This window comes from Staurois parvus, unplaced genomic scaffold (assembly GCF_062004578.1).
Source record: "Staurois parvus isolate SC_StPar_1 unplaced genomic scaffold, SC_StPar_1.0 ptg001455l, whole genome shotgun sequence".
Classification (NCBI taxonomy): domain Eukaryota; kingdom Metazoa; phylum Chordata; class Amphibia; order Anura; family Ranidae; genus Staurois; species Staurois parvus.
This window is the reverse complement of record NW_028319251.1, coordinates 6,058-21,145: the sequence shown is the minus strand read 5'-3', so window position 1 is coordinate 21,145 and position 15,088 is coordinate 6,058. Positions and strand designations below refer to the sequence as shown.

General features: G+C 49.1%; 1 protein-coding gene across 29 annotated transcripts in view; it reads right to left on the bottom strand.

Annotated features, from left to right (window-relative positions):
- LOC149435880 (PC-esterase domain-containing protein 1A-like) overlaps positions 1-7,298 on the bottom strand; it is a 120,564-nt gene extending 113,266 nt beyond the window's left edge. For 28 of the 29 annotated variants that reach the window (XR_016308357.1, XM_089662303.1, XM_089662320.1 and 25 more), the window contains exon 1: positions 6,978-7,071. The gene's annotated coding sequence lies outside the window, so the exon portion shown is untranslated. Of the gene's footprint in view, positions 1-6,977; positions 7,072-7,172 lie in introns of those variants that run through there. The other variant, XM_089662304.1, reaches the window with a different exon arrangement.
- Between the last annotated feature and the right edge of the window lie 7,790 nt (positions 7,299-15,088).

Here is a 15,088-nt window from a genome sequence, read left to right as displayed (position 1 = left end):
TAAAGGGTTCCAGAAGCCGAGAGGCGGGGTATTAGGGTCATGTGACCACCGTGATTCGCTGTCACGTGATCGGGAAAGGTCCCAATCAAAAGGGGAGATCTGGACCTTTCCGTGAGTACCGAACGTGTGCCGGGAGCGTGTGCTCCCAGCACGTTTTTTTTTTTTTAATAGAACGCAAATGTGCGGCCGCTCAGCGTCTAGGCTCAGACGCCGGGAGGCCGAACATTTGCGTTTGGCCAGCGCCAAGAGTTTAATCACATTATATATATATATATATATATATATATATCGAAGTGTTGTAAATGGATAAGCAATGATGGGTGCAGCCGGTGCTAAAGAAACCCTATACAAATGTGAACTGTGATCAACTTAACCCCTTGGCGCCGGCGCCTCTCAGCACTTTAAAGGGTTCCAGAAGCAGGGAGGCGAGGCTTTAGGTTCATAAATATATATATATATTTTATATTTTTTTTTATTACATTATTACATTAGATTTATAATATAAAATGTAATATTTTATAATATATATATCTATATATATAATTTTTTTTTATATATATATATTATATATACAAAACATCGCGTTTGGGATGAATGTACATTTTGCTGTGATTCCAAATCGCCCCTATGTGAATTCTCCGTTTCTGGTGGAGATATTCGTCCCGCTGCGAGGATTCCTAGCATGCCAAACTAAATATTGTGAATGTTTGCTGCATCTTCCGTGCGCACCACACCAACCCGTCTAACCGCCCCGTCCTCTATTCTCACATCCGTCTTTGTAAAAGCGGTAATAAACACAAACCGCCATTCTGTCGCAGCTCACCAATTCTTAGATGTGGCGGCTGCATTTGTTTTCTTTTTTTTAGGCTCTCTTTCCTTTTTATTTTCACCTCGTGATCCAGCCAGCAGGTTTGTTGCTTGTTCAACGGAACAAGTTGTTGTATCAGTTAAGGGGGCTTCCACACTGCTCCACTGAAAAATAATGCATGTGCGTCTTTATGCATTTCCGGTGCATTTTCTGGTTGCCTGACTGCAGCTGTGAAACATGAACGTGTGATAAAAAAAAAAAAAAAGCCGCAGCCGGGACACAATTTTGATGCGTTTCTGCCATTTTTCTGGTTGCATGACTCCTGGTATGCACCTGTGAAACATGAATATGTGACTCAAAAGTTTGCCAAAAATGCAACTGCAGTGCGTTTTTGCTGCATTTCCTGACTCGCAACATGCAGCTGTGAACATGTGACTCAAAAAATGTGGCGAAATCACAAACGTGGTGCGTTTTTATCATTCTGATGCGTTTTCTGATTGCCTGACCGCCAGCAGCCACCTGTGAAGACATGGTCTTGTGACAAAAAATGAGCCAAAAACATAACTGGTGCATTTTTGATGACTTTAATTTTTAGTGCATTTTCTGGTTGCCTGACTCCCAGCATGCAGCTATGGAACATACAGAGGGGGAAAAGGACTTGAACCCCTGCAGATTGTGTAAGTTTGCCCACTTACAATGAAATAAAGGATCTATAATTCTGATCACAGGTGTATTTTAAAGGATAGAGACAGAATATCAACCAAAATCCAAAAAAACACACAATACAAATGTTATAAATGGAGTTGCAGTTCAGTGAGTACAATAAGTATTTGATCCCCTACCAACCACCAATGATTCTGGCTCCCACAGACTGGCGATGTGCTCAGGTGGTGCACAGATTAGTCCTGTCAATGTAAGAAGGTTCTCCTCACCACAACTCATGATGTGTATAAAAGACACCCGTCCACAGAATCTCTCTCTTTCATTCAAACCTCACCACCACCATGGGCAAGACCAAAGAGCTGTCAAAGGACGTCAGGGACAAGATTGTAGACCTGCAGAAGGATGGAATGGACTACAAGACCTTCAGCAAGAAGCTTGGTGAGAAGGAGACAACTGTTGGAGCGATTAGTCGCAAATGGAAGAAATACAAAATAACCATCAATCGCCCTCGGTCTGGAGCTCCATGCAAGACTTCACCTCATGGGGTAAGGATGATCATGAGAAAGGTGAGAGATCAACCCAGAACTACACGGGAGGAGCTTATGAATGATCTCAAGGTGGTTGGGACCACAGTCACCAAACAAACCATTGGTAACATAATACACTGCCATGGATTGAAATCCTGCAGCGGCTACATGGTCCCCCTCCTCAGGAAGGCACATGTACAGGCCTGTCTGAGGTTTGCCAATGAACATCTAAATGATTCATAGAAGGATTGGGAGAAAATGCTGTGGTCAGATGAGACCAAAATTGAGATCTTTGGCATTAACTTGACTCGCCGTGTTTGGAGGAAGAAAAATGCTGACTATGACCCTAAGAACGCCATCCCTCCAGCCAAGCATGGAGGTGGAAACATTATGCTTTGGGGCCGTTTCCCTGCTAAAGGTACAGACCGACTTTGCCACATTGAGGGGCCATGTATTGTAAAATCTTGGATAAGAACCTTCTTCCCTCAGCCAGGACACTGAAGATGGGTCATGGATGGGTCTTCCAGCATGACAATGCCCCAAAACATACAGCCAAGGCAACACAGGAGTGGCTCAAGAAGAAGCACATTAAGGTCATGGAGTGGCCTAGCCAGTCTCCAGACCTTAATCCCATAGATTATGGAGGGAGCAGAAACTTCGAGTCACCAAGCGACAGCCAAGAAACCTTAAGGATTTAAAGATCTGCAAAGAGTGGACCAAAATCCTCCTGAGATGTGTGCAAACCTGGGAACCAAGTCCAAGAAACATCTCACCTCTGTACTCGCCAACAAGGGTTCCTCCACCAACTACAAGGAACGTCTCACATCTGTGCTCGCCAACAAGGGTTCCTCCACCAACTACAAGGAACGTCTCACCTCTGTGCTCGTCAACAAGGGTTCCTCCACCAACTACAAGGAACGTCTCACCTCTGTGCTAGCCAACAAGGGTTCCTCCACCAACTACAAGGAACGTCTCACCTCTGTGCTCGCCAACAAGGGTTCCTCCACCAACTACAAGGAACGTCTCACCTCTGTGCTCGCCAACAAGGGTTCCTCCACCAACTACAAGGAACGTCTCACCTCTGTGCTCGTCAACAAGGGTTCCTCCACCAACTACAAGAAACGTCTCACCTCTGTGCTCGCCAACAAGGGTTCCTCCACCAACTACAAGGAAACATCTCACCTCTGTGCTCGCCAACAAGGGTTCCTCCACCAACTACAAGGAAACATCTCACCTCTGTGCTCGCCAACAAGGGTTTCTCCACCAACTACAAGAAACGTCTCACCTGTCCTCGCCAACAAGGGTTCCTCCACCAACTACAAGGAACGTCTCACCTCTGTGCTCGCCAACAAGGGTTCCTCTACCAACTACAAGGAACGTCTCACCTCTGTGCTCGCCAACAAGGGTTCCTCCACCAACTACAAGAAACGTCTCACCTCTGTGCTCACCAACAAGGGTTCCTCCACCAACTACAAGAAACGTCTCACCTCTGTGCTCGCCAACAAGGGTTCCTCCACCAACTACAAGAAACGTCTCACCTCTGTGCTCGCCAACAAGGGTTCCTCCACCAACTACAAGAAACGTCTCACCTCTGTGCTCACCAACAAGGGTTCCTCCACCAACTACAAGGAACGTCTCACCTCTGTGCTAGCCAACAAGGGTTCCTCCACCAACTACAAGAAACGTCTCACCTCTGTGCTCGCCAACAAGGGTTCCTCCACCAACTACAAGGAACGACTCACCTCTGTGTTGGCCAACAAGGGTTCCTCCACCAACTACAAGGAACGACTCACCTCTGTGCTCACCAGCAAGGGTTCCTCCACCAACTACAAGGAACAGCTCACCTCTGTGCTCACCAACAAGGGTTCCTCCACCAACTACAAGGAACGACTCACCTCTGTGTTGGCCAACAAGGGTTCCTCCACCAACTACAAGGAACGACTCACCTCTGTGCTCACCAGCAAGGGTTCCTCCACCAACTACAAGGAACAGCTCACCTCTGTGCTCACCAACAAGGGTTTCTCCACCAACTACAAGGAACGTCTGACCTCTGTGCTCGCCAACAAGGGTTCCTCCACCAACTACAAGGAACGTCTCACCTCTGTGCTCACCAACAAGGGTTCCTCCACCAACTACAAGAAACGTCTCACCTCTGCTCACCAACAAGGGTTCTTCCACCAAGTACTAAGTCATGTTTTTCTTGGGGATCAAATACTTATTCTACTCACCGAACTGCAACTTCATTTATAACATTTGTATCGTATTTTTTCTGGATTTTTGGTTGATATTCTGTCTCTATCCTTTAAAATACACCTGTGATCAGAATTATAGATCCTTCATTTCATTGTAAGTGGGCGAACATACACAATCTGCAGGGGTTCAAGTCCTTTTCCCCCTCTGTGTGTTCCATAGCTGCATGCTGGGAGTCGGGCAACCAGAAAAAGCACTAAAAAACAAAGTCATCAAAAATGCACCAGTTATGTTTTTGGCTCATTTTTTGTCACAAGACCATGTCTTCACAGGTGGTTGCTTGCGGTCAGGCAATCAGAAAACGCATCAGAAAAAAAACGCATCAAAAAACGCAACACGGTTGTGATTTTGGCACTTTTTTGAGTCACATGGTCACAGCTGCATGCTGCGAGTCAGGAAATGCAGCAAAACGCATCAAAAACGCACTGCAGTTGCATATTTGGCAAATTTTTGGGTCACATTCATGTTTCACAGGTGCATACCAGGAGTCGAGCAACCAGAAAATGGCGGAAACGCATCAAAAATGAGTCGTGGGTGCAGTTTTGTTTTTGTCACATGTTCATGTTTCGCAGCTGCAGTCAGGCAACCAGAAAATGCACCAGAAATTCATAAAAACGCACATGCACTATTTTTCAATGGAGTAGTGTGGAAGCCCCCTTAACAACAGCTTGTTCAGTTGAAAAAGCAACAGACTTGCTGGCTGGATCACGAGGTGAAAAAAAAGGAAAGAAAGCCTAAAAAAAAGAAAACAAATGCAGCCGCCACATCTAAGAATTGGTGAGCTGCGACAGAATGGCGGTTTGTGTTTATTACCGCTTTTACAATGACGGATGTGAGAATAGAGGACGGGGCGGTTAGACGGGTTGGTGCGGTGCACACGGAAGATGCAGCAAACATTCACAATATTTGGTTTGGCATGCTAGGAATCCTCGCAGCGGGACAAATATCTCCACCAGAAACTGAGAATTCTGCGTTACTATAGATACAAAGAGAAAGACGATTGCGTCAGAAATGGGAATTCCTGTGTTATCTCTACAGCAGGCCATACACGGGTCGCATTCCAAACGATTTTTCCATTGCAATTCTAAAACATCGTTCGTTCTGTAATCCGATGGCGCCACCAATGATTTTGAAAATCAGTAGCTTATCACGAATTTTCCAGCACGTTCGATAAACTAAATGGGGAGGAACCATGAAAATCAGCCGGTGCCACTGACCCCACTAACAGAGCGAAAATCGGCCGACTATCGAACGAAAAATCGTTTGGAAATCAACCCATGTATAGCCGGCCTAAGACTCTAATTAGCCCTCCCAGTTCTCTTCTACAAGTCAATTCGTGTCTATGATCAGGTGAGGAAGACATCTGGATGGAAGGAGTGCTTTAGCAAAAGACAATTGGGCAGGGCTGACACCACTCAATCCACAAAAAATGTGCTTCCTTGCCGTTACATACAGTACCAAAACCAGGAGATCCCTTCCACACGCACACATTGCAAGGGCACATGTAGGTAGCCATGTATGTATGTATCCCCCCCAACATCACCACCACCCCTAACCCCCCATCCCCACCATCACCATCCCCGCCAACCCCCACCGTCACCACCACCCGTAACCCCCCATCCCCATCATCACCATCCCCGCCAACCCCCACCATCACCAACCCTGCCAACCCCCACCGTCACCACCACCCCTAACCCCCCCATCCCCATCACAACCACAGCCAAACCCCACCATCAACAACCCCACCATCACCAGCCCCGCCAACCCCCACCATCACCAACCCCGCCAACCCCCACCATCACCAACCCCGCCAATCCCCACCATCACCAACCCCCGTCAACCCCCACACCCACCATTACCACCCCCGCCAACCTCCATCACCATCCCCGCCAACCCCCACCGTCACCACCACCCCTAACCCCCCATCCCTGTCATCACCATCCCCGCCAACCCCCACCATCACCCCCCCCTGCCAACCCCCACACCCACCATCACCAACCCCGCCAACCCCCACACCCACCATCACCACCCCCGCCAATCCCCACCATCACCACCCCCGCCAACCCCCACCATCACCACCCCCACTCCCGTCAACCCCCACCATCACCACCCCCGCCAACCCCCACCATCACCACCCCCGCCAACCCCCACCATCACCAACCCCCACCCCCGTCAACCCCCACCATCACCAACCCCCACCATCACCACCCCCGTCAACCCCCACCATCACCAACCCCCACCACTGTCAACCCCCACCATCACCACCCCCGCCAACCCCCACCATCACCACCCCCGCCAACCCCCACCATCACCACCCGCACCCCCACCATCACCACCCCAGCCAACCCCCACCATCTCCAACCCCCCACCCCCACCATCACTAACCCCCCCAACCCCACACCAGCACCACCCCCGCCAACCCCCACCCCCGCCATCTCCAACTCCGCCAATCCCCACCATCACCAACCCCCATCAGCACCTCCGCCAACCCCCACCCCCATCAGCACCCCCGCCAACCCCCACACCCACCATCACCCCCCCCGCCAACCCCCACACCCACCATCACCACCCCCGCCAACCCCCACACCCACCATCACCACCCCCGCCAACCCCCACCATAAACACCCTCGCCAACCCCCACACCCACCATTACCACCCCCGCCAACCCCCACCATCACCACCCCCACATACATGACAAGGATTTCAGCAACACTGTTGCAGTTTCTTACCTTTTGCAGACTCTCGCTCTTGGTTTCAGGTTCTCACCCCGATCTCTGGTTTGAGGAACCTTCCTTCATCACCACCATCAGTGCTGCAATGAGAAAAGCTGCAGCTTCAGCATCGGTTCAGACCGGGAGGAATCTTACAAAGGAGTGTCTCACCGAAAAACAGAATTCAAAAATGACAGAAATGTGACAGCAAACCTGGGAGAGACAATCGCACCCACCCAGCCTGGCAGGTAAGAGGTGGAACAGGCAGACTTCGTGGTGTCTGGTAGACCAGCCGATGGATCTCACGAAAAACAAACAAAAATGTAAGTGAAGGAACAGTTTCACTTTCCTGTTTACATGCAGCCAAGAGTGACGTCTTGCAGGCACAGGCTCAGTGAGGACCCAGTGGGGGGGGGGGGGGGGGGGGTGTTCCTCAAACTTGTATCTGCTCCATGGCTGGAGCAGCCAGAGGTCATGGCTTTGGGCAATGTCCAGCCATCCAGCAGATACAAGTCCAGACATACACACACAGATCTTTGATATCACCCAGTGTTCAATCAATGGATCTCTGCTCTTAAAGAGACACACACACATACATTCCATAGTTATACCCTTCCTCCTAGATTGTAAGCTCCTAGGACCAGGGCCCTCGGTTTCCTCTTGTACCAAATTGTATTGTAACTACGGTCTATCTTCATTTTGTAAATGTAATAAATGAGACCCTAACCAAGAACAACTAATGGGGCTTTAAGGGTACCAAACCATATGGATCCACATTGGTTATACAAAAATATAAAAATACAATTAGTAGAAATTAAACACCTTTATTAGGTTAAAAAAAACCACCAAACAGGTGGAACATGACCGCCAAACACATAGAAGATCATAAAATACAATGAATGAAAAAGGACAGAAATACAAACAGCCCAGCCACAGTAGTTGCCACCGATGTCCAAGATGCAGGGAGGGCGTCGTGGGCACCAGCTACAAATCACTGGTGGCTACAACTACATATATTTTATGGGGAGTAGGGGTGTAGTTGAGAGTCTTGGGGATTCATATTTTACGGGGAGTAGGGTGTAGTTGGGAGTCTTGGGGGTTCATATATTATAGGGAGTAGGGGTGTAGTTGGGAGTCTTGGGGGTTCATATATTATGGGGAGTAGGGGTGTAGTTGGGAGTCTTGGGGGTTATTTTATGGGGAGTAGGGTGTAGTTGGGAGTCTTGGGGGTTCATATATTATAGGGAGTAGGGGTGTAGTTGGGAGTCTTGGGGGTTCATATTTTATGGGGAGTAGGGTGTAGTTGGGAGTCTTGGGGGTTCATATTTTATGGAGAGTAGGGTGTAGTTTGGAGTCTTGGGGGTTCATATTTTATGGGGAGTAGGGTGTAGTTGGGAGTCTTGGGGGTTCATATTTTATGGGGAGTAGGGTGTAGTTGGGAGTCTTGGGGTTCGTATTTTATGGGAAGTAGGGGTGTAGTTGGGAGTCTTGGGGGTTCATATTTTATGGGAAGTAGGGGTGTAGTTGGGAGTCTTGGGGGTTCATATTTTATGGGGAGTAGTTGGGAGTCTTGGGGGTTCATGGTTTATGGGGAGTAGGGGTGTAGTTGGGGGTCTTGGGGGTTCATATTTTATGGGGAGTAGGGGTGTAGTTGGGAGTCTTGGGGTTCGTATTTTATGGGGAGTAGGGGTGTAGTTGGGAGTCTTGGGGGTTCATATTTTATGGGGAGTAGTTGGGAGTCTTGGGGGTTCATGGTTTATGGGGAGTAGGGGTGTAGTTGGGGGTCTTGGGGGTTCATATTTTATGGGAAGTAGGGGTGTAGTTGGGAGTCTTGGGGGTTCATATTTTATGGGGAGTAGTTGGGAGTCTTGGGGGTTCATGGTTTATGGGGAGTAGGGGTGTAGTTGGGGGTTCATATTTTATGGGGAGTAGGGGTGTAGTTGGGAGTCTTGGGGTTCGTATTTTATGGGGAGTAGGGGTGTAGTTGGGAGTCTTGGAGGTTCATATTTTATGGGGAGTAGGTGTAGTTGGCAGTCTTGGGGGTTCATATTTTATGGGAAGTAGGGGTGTAGTTGGGAGTCTTGGGGTTCGTATTTTATGGGGAGTAGGGGTGTAGTTGGGAGTCTTGGGGGTTCATATTTTATGGGGAGTAGTTGGGAGTCTTGGGGGTTCATATTTTATGGGGAGTAGGGTGTAATTGGGAGTCTTGGGGGTTCATATTTTATGGGGAGTAGGGGTGTAGCTGGGAGTCTTGGGGGTTCATATTTTATGGGGAGTAGGGGTGTAGCTGGGAGTCTTGGGGATTCATATATTATGGGGAGTAGGGGTGTAGCTGGGAGTCTTGGGGGTTCATATTTTATGGGGAGTAGGGGTGTAGCTGGGAGTCTTGGGGGTTCATATATTATGGGGAGTAGGGGTGTAGCTGGGAGTCTTGGGGGTTCATATTTTATGGGGAGTAGGGGTGTAGCTGGGAGTCTTGGGGGTTCATATATTATGGGGAGTAGGGGTGTAGTTGGGAGTCTTGGGGTTCATATTTTATGGGGAGTAGGGGTGTAGTTGGGAGTCTTGGGGTTCATATTTTATGGTGAGTAGGGGGTGTAGTTGGGAGTCTTGGGGGTTAATTTTTGACCAATGTACTTTGTAATTTCCTAGAATGACATTCCTGCTGTGTAGAAGTGGATTGACATCTCCTCTTGACCGACGATGACTCTTCATTAGTTGGAGGCCCTCTTTCCATCCAGATACGACTGACAGGTCCTAGATGGGCTATCTGGGAGGGTGTCAGTGTTGGCAACTGGTAATTGCCGTTAAGCCTTTTATTTTTGTTGTTTTGTTTCATTTTTTTGTAATGTTTCATATTGATTATATGCTCTTGGTTCTATTTTTGCTTTATTGTAGGAATTTGCGTTTTGTTTTCCCTGAAGAAGCGGGCATTGTCCCGTGAAACACGTTGGAAATATCAACCAAGTACTTATCCGTGGTTCTGGCTGAAGCTATGTACCAATACGTCTATTGATACCTACGATGCAGCACCATCCTTCTAGGAGTCGAAATATCGACTAAGTACCAATTCATGATTTTAGGCTGAAGCTATGTACCATTATGTCCTTTGCTACCTACGATGCGACACCATTGGTTCAGGTGTCAGCAACTACTCCCAAATAAGCCTTCATGTTTTGAGGTTGTAGCTAGCGGTGATTTGTAGCCGATGCCCATGATGTCCTCCCTGCGTCTTGGACATCGGTGGCAACTACTGTGGCTGGGCTACTGTTTGTAGTTCTGTCCTTTTCATTAATTGAATTTTATGATCTTCTATGTGTTTGACGGTCATGTTCCACCTGTCGTGTTCAATTTTTACTAATTGTCTTTATGTTATTTTGTATAACCAATGTTGATTCATATGGTTTGGTACCCTTAAAGCCCCATTAGTTGTTCTTGCTTAGGGTCTCGTTAATTACATTTCCATTAAGGGGTGTGGCACCAGTAAAACCCTGTTCACGAGGACATGGAGAGTAATTTTGTCTCCATCTCCCACTCTTTAATCTTCATTTTGTAAAGTGTGGTGCAAACCGTTGGTGCTATACAAATCCTGAATAATAATAGTTGTGCTCTAAAGCTCTCTTAGATCCGCCAACACAGCACAAGGGCCTGTCGGATTAGATGCAAATTGAATTGGTGGTTTAGGGCAGGTCCAAATGATATTCAGACTTGGTAAATTTGGAGGGTTGGACAGCACAGAGATAGTTCGGGAAGCACTGGCGTTCTTTCACCTGACCCAGAGAGAAGGTACAGATGGAGACCACAAGGGGTCTGAGGATGGAACCTTGGAGGACCTTTATGGAAAGATGAAGAGGAGAAAAAGAAGATTGAGTTGCCCTAAGGAGGAGATGCAGATGGAGACCACAAGGGGTCTGATGATGGAACCTTGGTGGACCTTTATGAAAAGACGAAGAGGAGAAAAAGAAGATGGAGTTGACCTAAGGAGGAGGTGCAGACGGAGACCACAAGGGGTCTGATGACGGAACCTTGGGGGACCTTTATGAAAAGATGAAGAGGAGACAAAAATATTGAGTTGTAGGGAGCCTATCACCTGACCTAGGAAGGAGATGTAGATGGAGAACACAGGGGGAACCTTGGGGGACCTTTATGGAAAGATGAAGAGGAGACAAAAATATTGAGTTGTAGGGAGCCTATCACCTGACCTAGGAAGGAGATGTAGATGGAGAACACAGGGGGTCTGAGAATGGAACCTTGGGGGACCTTTATGGAAAGATGAAGAGGAGACAAGGAGATTGAGTTGCTCTAAGGAGGAGGTGCAGATGGAGACCACAGGGGGTCTGAAGGATGGAACCTTGGGGGACCTTTATGGAAAGATGAAGAGGAGAAAAAGAAGATGGAGTTGACCTAAGGAGGAGGTGCAGATGGAGACCAAAAGGGGTCTGATGATGGAACCTTGGGGGACCTTTATGGAAAGATGAAGAGGAGACAAAAATATTGAGTTGTAGGAAGCCTATCAACTGACCTAGGAAGGAGATGTAAATGGAGAACACAGGGGGTCTAAGGATGGAACCTTGGTGGACCTTTATGAATAGATGAAGAGGAGAAGACTAAATTGCAGGCAGTCTATCAACTGACCTAGGGAGGAAGTGTATACAGAGAACACAAGGGGGTTGATTTACCAGAACTGGAGAGTGCAAAATCTGGTGCAACTGCATAGAAACAAATCAGCTTCCAGGTTTTTTTTTTGGCTAGCATTTACAGCTGCATCATATTTTGCACTCTCCAGTTTTAGTATATCAACCCCTAGGGGTCTGATGATGGAACCTTGGGGGACCTTTATGGAAAGATGAAGAGGAGATGGAAACATTGAGTTGTAGGGAGTCTATCACCTGACCTAGGGAGGAGATGTAGATGGAGAACACAAGGGGTCTGAGGATGGAACCTTGGTGGAACTTTATGGAAAGATGAAGAGGAGATGGAAACATTGAGTTGTAGGGAGTCTATCAAGTGACCTAGGGAGGAGATGTAGATGGAGAACACAAGGGGTCTGAGGATGGAACCTTGGGGGAACTTTATGGAAAGATGAAGAGGAGATGGAAACATTGAGTTGCAGGGAGTCTATCAAGTGAGCTAGGGAGGAGGTGCAGATGGAGACCACAAGGGGTCTGATGATGGAACCTTGGGGGACCTTTATGAATAGATGAAGAGAAGATTGAGTTGTAGGGAGACTATCAACTGACCTAGATGGAGAAAAAGCTACATTTACAACTCCTGCTCTGCCAATCCAGACAAACCCCACTAAGCTCCTGGTCTCTGTAGCCAAAACGTGAATACAGTGAGGTAAGTGAGGTACCCAAGTGCAACCAGTTTGAATTCATCTCTATTCTTATTAATTGCTGTAGGTTACCAAGTAATCCTTTGGTTTAGTGGGCGCAGTGCACCCCGGGGTCATCTCAGAAGGTAACACAAGGTTCTGGAAGATACAGCTGCCTTAAAATACAGCAGAAGCCACTGAACCCCAAAAACCCCACAGGATGCTCCCTGAATGACACTGAACCACAAGCTCATTTCCCGCACCCTAAAGTAACATGGAGGATAAAGTGAACCCGGATTACAATATAAAGGCAGCCTAACCTCGGAGGTGATGCCCTCAGAGAAATGATGGCTGACAGTCGCCCCGGCCTGGAGGCATCGAGTTGTCTACCAGGGCTCAAGCCACCTAGGCAGACATGGTATAATGGAAGGGAAAACTGAAACTGAAACACTAGAACTTCCTCAGTCCGGGTTTACAGAACTGACAACTTGATACCACGGGACAGAACCACGGGGGGGGGGGGGTGCAGGCATCAGGCACTCCCAGGCAAAAGTGTACCTAGGTTAATTGACATTTAGGTGGATGTTTTTTTCTGCCCCGTCTCCCCTTTGGTTGCTGGGAAACGGTTACAGCAACCAATGACCGCGTCATCGTCCAATCAGAGGAGAGAATCTTCAAGAAGGACAATCCGGCCCCAGGGCCTCTATCCCAACCAGGGGCCACCTAAGGAGGTCACCTCAGTCTGCCTCGCTGGCGGCCCGCCCCCGTCCTCGGATGTGATGGATGATGGAGATTCTTCGGTTGGTGTGGCTCTGCAGGAGTAAAGATGGCGATCGGCACCCATCGCGCTATTAATAGCCCTTACCGCACGGTCTAGTTTTAGCCGCACTCACTTCAGAAAAAAAAAAAAAGATATTTTTAGATCTCAAGTCAACTTTGTCTGAACTTCCTTCCCAGTAATAACCAGTCTGCATACTGACCCCAGTCCCCTCCGCCAGTCGCTCTGCAGTCCGCTCCGCAGTCCCCTCCGCCAGTCGCTCCGCAGTCCCCTCCGCCAATCGCTCCGCAGTCCCCTCCGCCAATCGCTCCGCAGTCCCCTCCGCCAGTCGCTCTGCAGTCCCCTCCGCAGTCCCCTCCGCCAATCGCTCCGCAGTCCCCTCTGCCAGTCCCCCTGCAGTCCCCTCCGCCAGTCGCTCTGCAGGCCCCTCCGCCAGTCCCCTCCGCCAGTCGCTCTGCAGGCCCCTCCGCCAGTCCCCTCCGCCAGTCGCTCTGCAGTCCGCTCCGCAGTCCCCTCCGCCAGTCCCTCTGCAGTCCCCTCCGCCAGTCCCCTCCGCCAGTCGCTCTGCAGTCCCCTCCGCCAGTCCCCTCCGCCAGTCGCTCTGCAGTCCCCTCCGCCAGTCGCTCTGCAGTCCGCTCCGCAGTCCCCTCCGCCAGTCCCCTCCGCCAGTCCCCTCCGCCAGTCGCTCTGCAGTCCCCTCCGCCAGTCGCTCTGCAGTCCCCTCCGCCGATCCCAGACCACTTCCCTCAACCATTGGATAACAATAAGGTGCAAGATACATTGGGGGAGGGGCAGGAAAGCACTTTTGTATCAGGAGTCCATACATACAGAATGGGGACCGATACCGAGAATGACACCCGGCATCCGGGACAGGAGAAGTGGGACTGTGCAGAGTCCATACATACAGAATAAGGACAGATACCGAGAATGACACCCGGCATCCAGGACAGGAGAAGTGGGACTGTGCAGAGTCCATACATACAGAATGGGGACCGATACCGAGAATGACACCCGGCATCCGGGACAGGAGAAGTGGGACTGTGCAGAGTCCATACATACAGAATAAGGACAGATACCGAGAATGACACCCGGCATCCAGGACAGGAGAAGTGGGACTGTGCAGAGTCCATACATACAGAATGGGGACCGATACCGAGAATGACACCCGGCATCCGGGACAGGAGAAGTGGGACTGTGCAGAGTCCATACATACAGAATAAGGACAGATACCGAGAATGACACCCGGCATCCAGGACAGGAGAAGTGGGACTGTGCCTTCCTTTACACGGAGCAGTACACCCCTCCCCCGCAGCCAGGCTGGGATGTCAGATGGTGTGAAATGCAGAGACCTTGGCCGTGTGGGAGGAGATGTGGGAGGAGATCGGCTCACTGAACCGGCCACAACCACCCGGAAGACTCTGATAAGGAATGCAGCTCCCCAATCTGATTATTGCCATCCAAGTCCCGGGATAAATCCCAGCTGTTTTTATTGCATACCTTTTTCTTTTTCACTGGGTCTCTGTGCTTCTCTATGATGACCGGTGATTGGGGGGGGGGGGGCGGGCGCTGCAGGGTTCTGTGCTCGGCTCCCAAAACCATCAGCATTGCTCTGAAAAGCCCTCTGTCCCGACAGAATCAGTGGGCTGGCCCATCAAAAACCGCAGAGGAACTCATATGTTCCAATTTAAATTGAGGAAAAAAATAAACCGCAAAGAATCAAAACACGCACCAAAAACGCACATGGCGAAACATTCAGAACGCACAGAAAACACCCCAAAAACACAAACGCACCAAAAACGTGCATGAGGAAATGCATCTTGCCTGCGTTTCTATGGTGTGAACCGTCCACAGGGGCCGGTTCACACTCCATGCGTTTCAGTCGCTTTTCCTTTCTGCATTCAAAACGCACAGAAAGTAGCTGATATGGTTGTCAGTGTCATCGTTCACATCAATGATCGCAGTTCCGGTTGCAGGAAAAAAAAAAAGTAGAACAGGCCGCATTCTTTCTGCACAAAACTGTACTGGAACGCAGTAAAA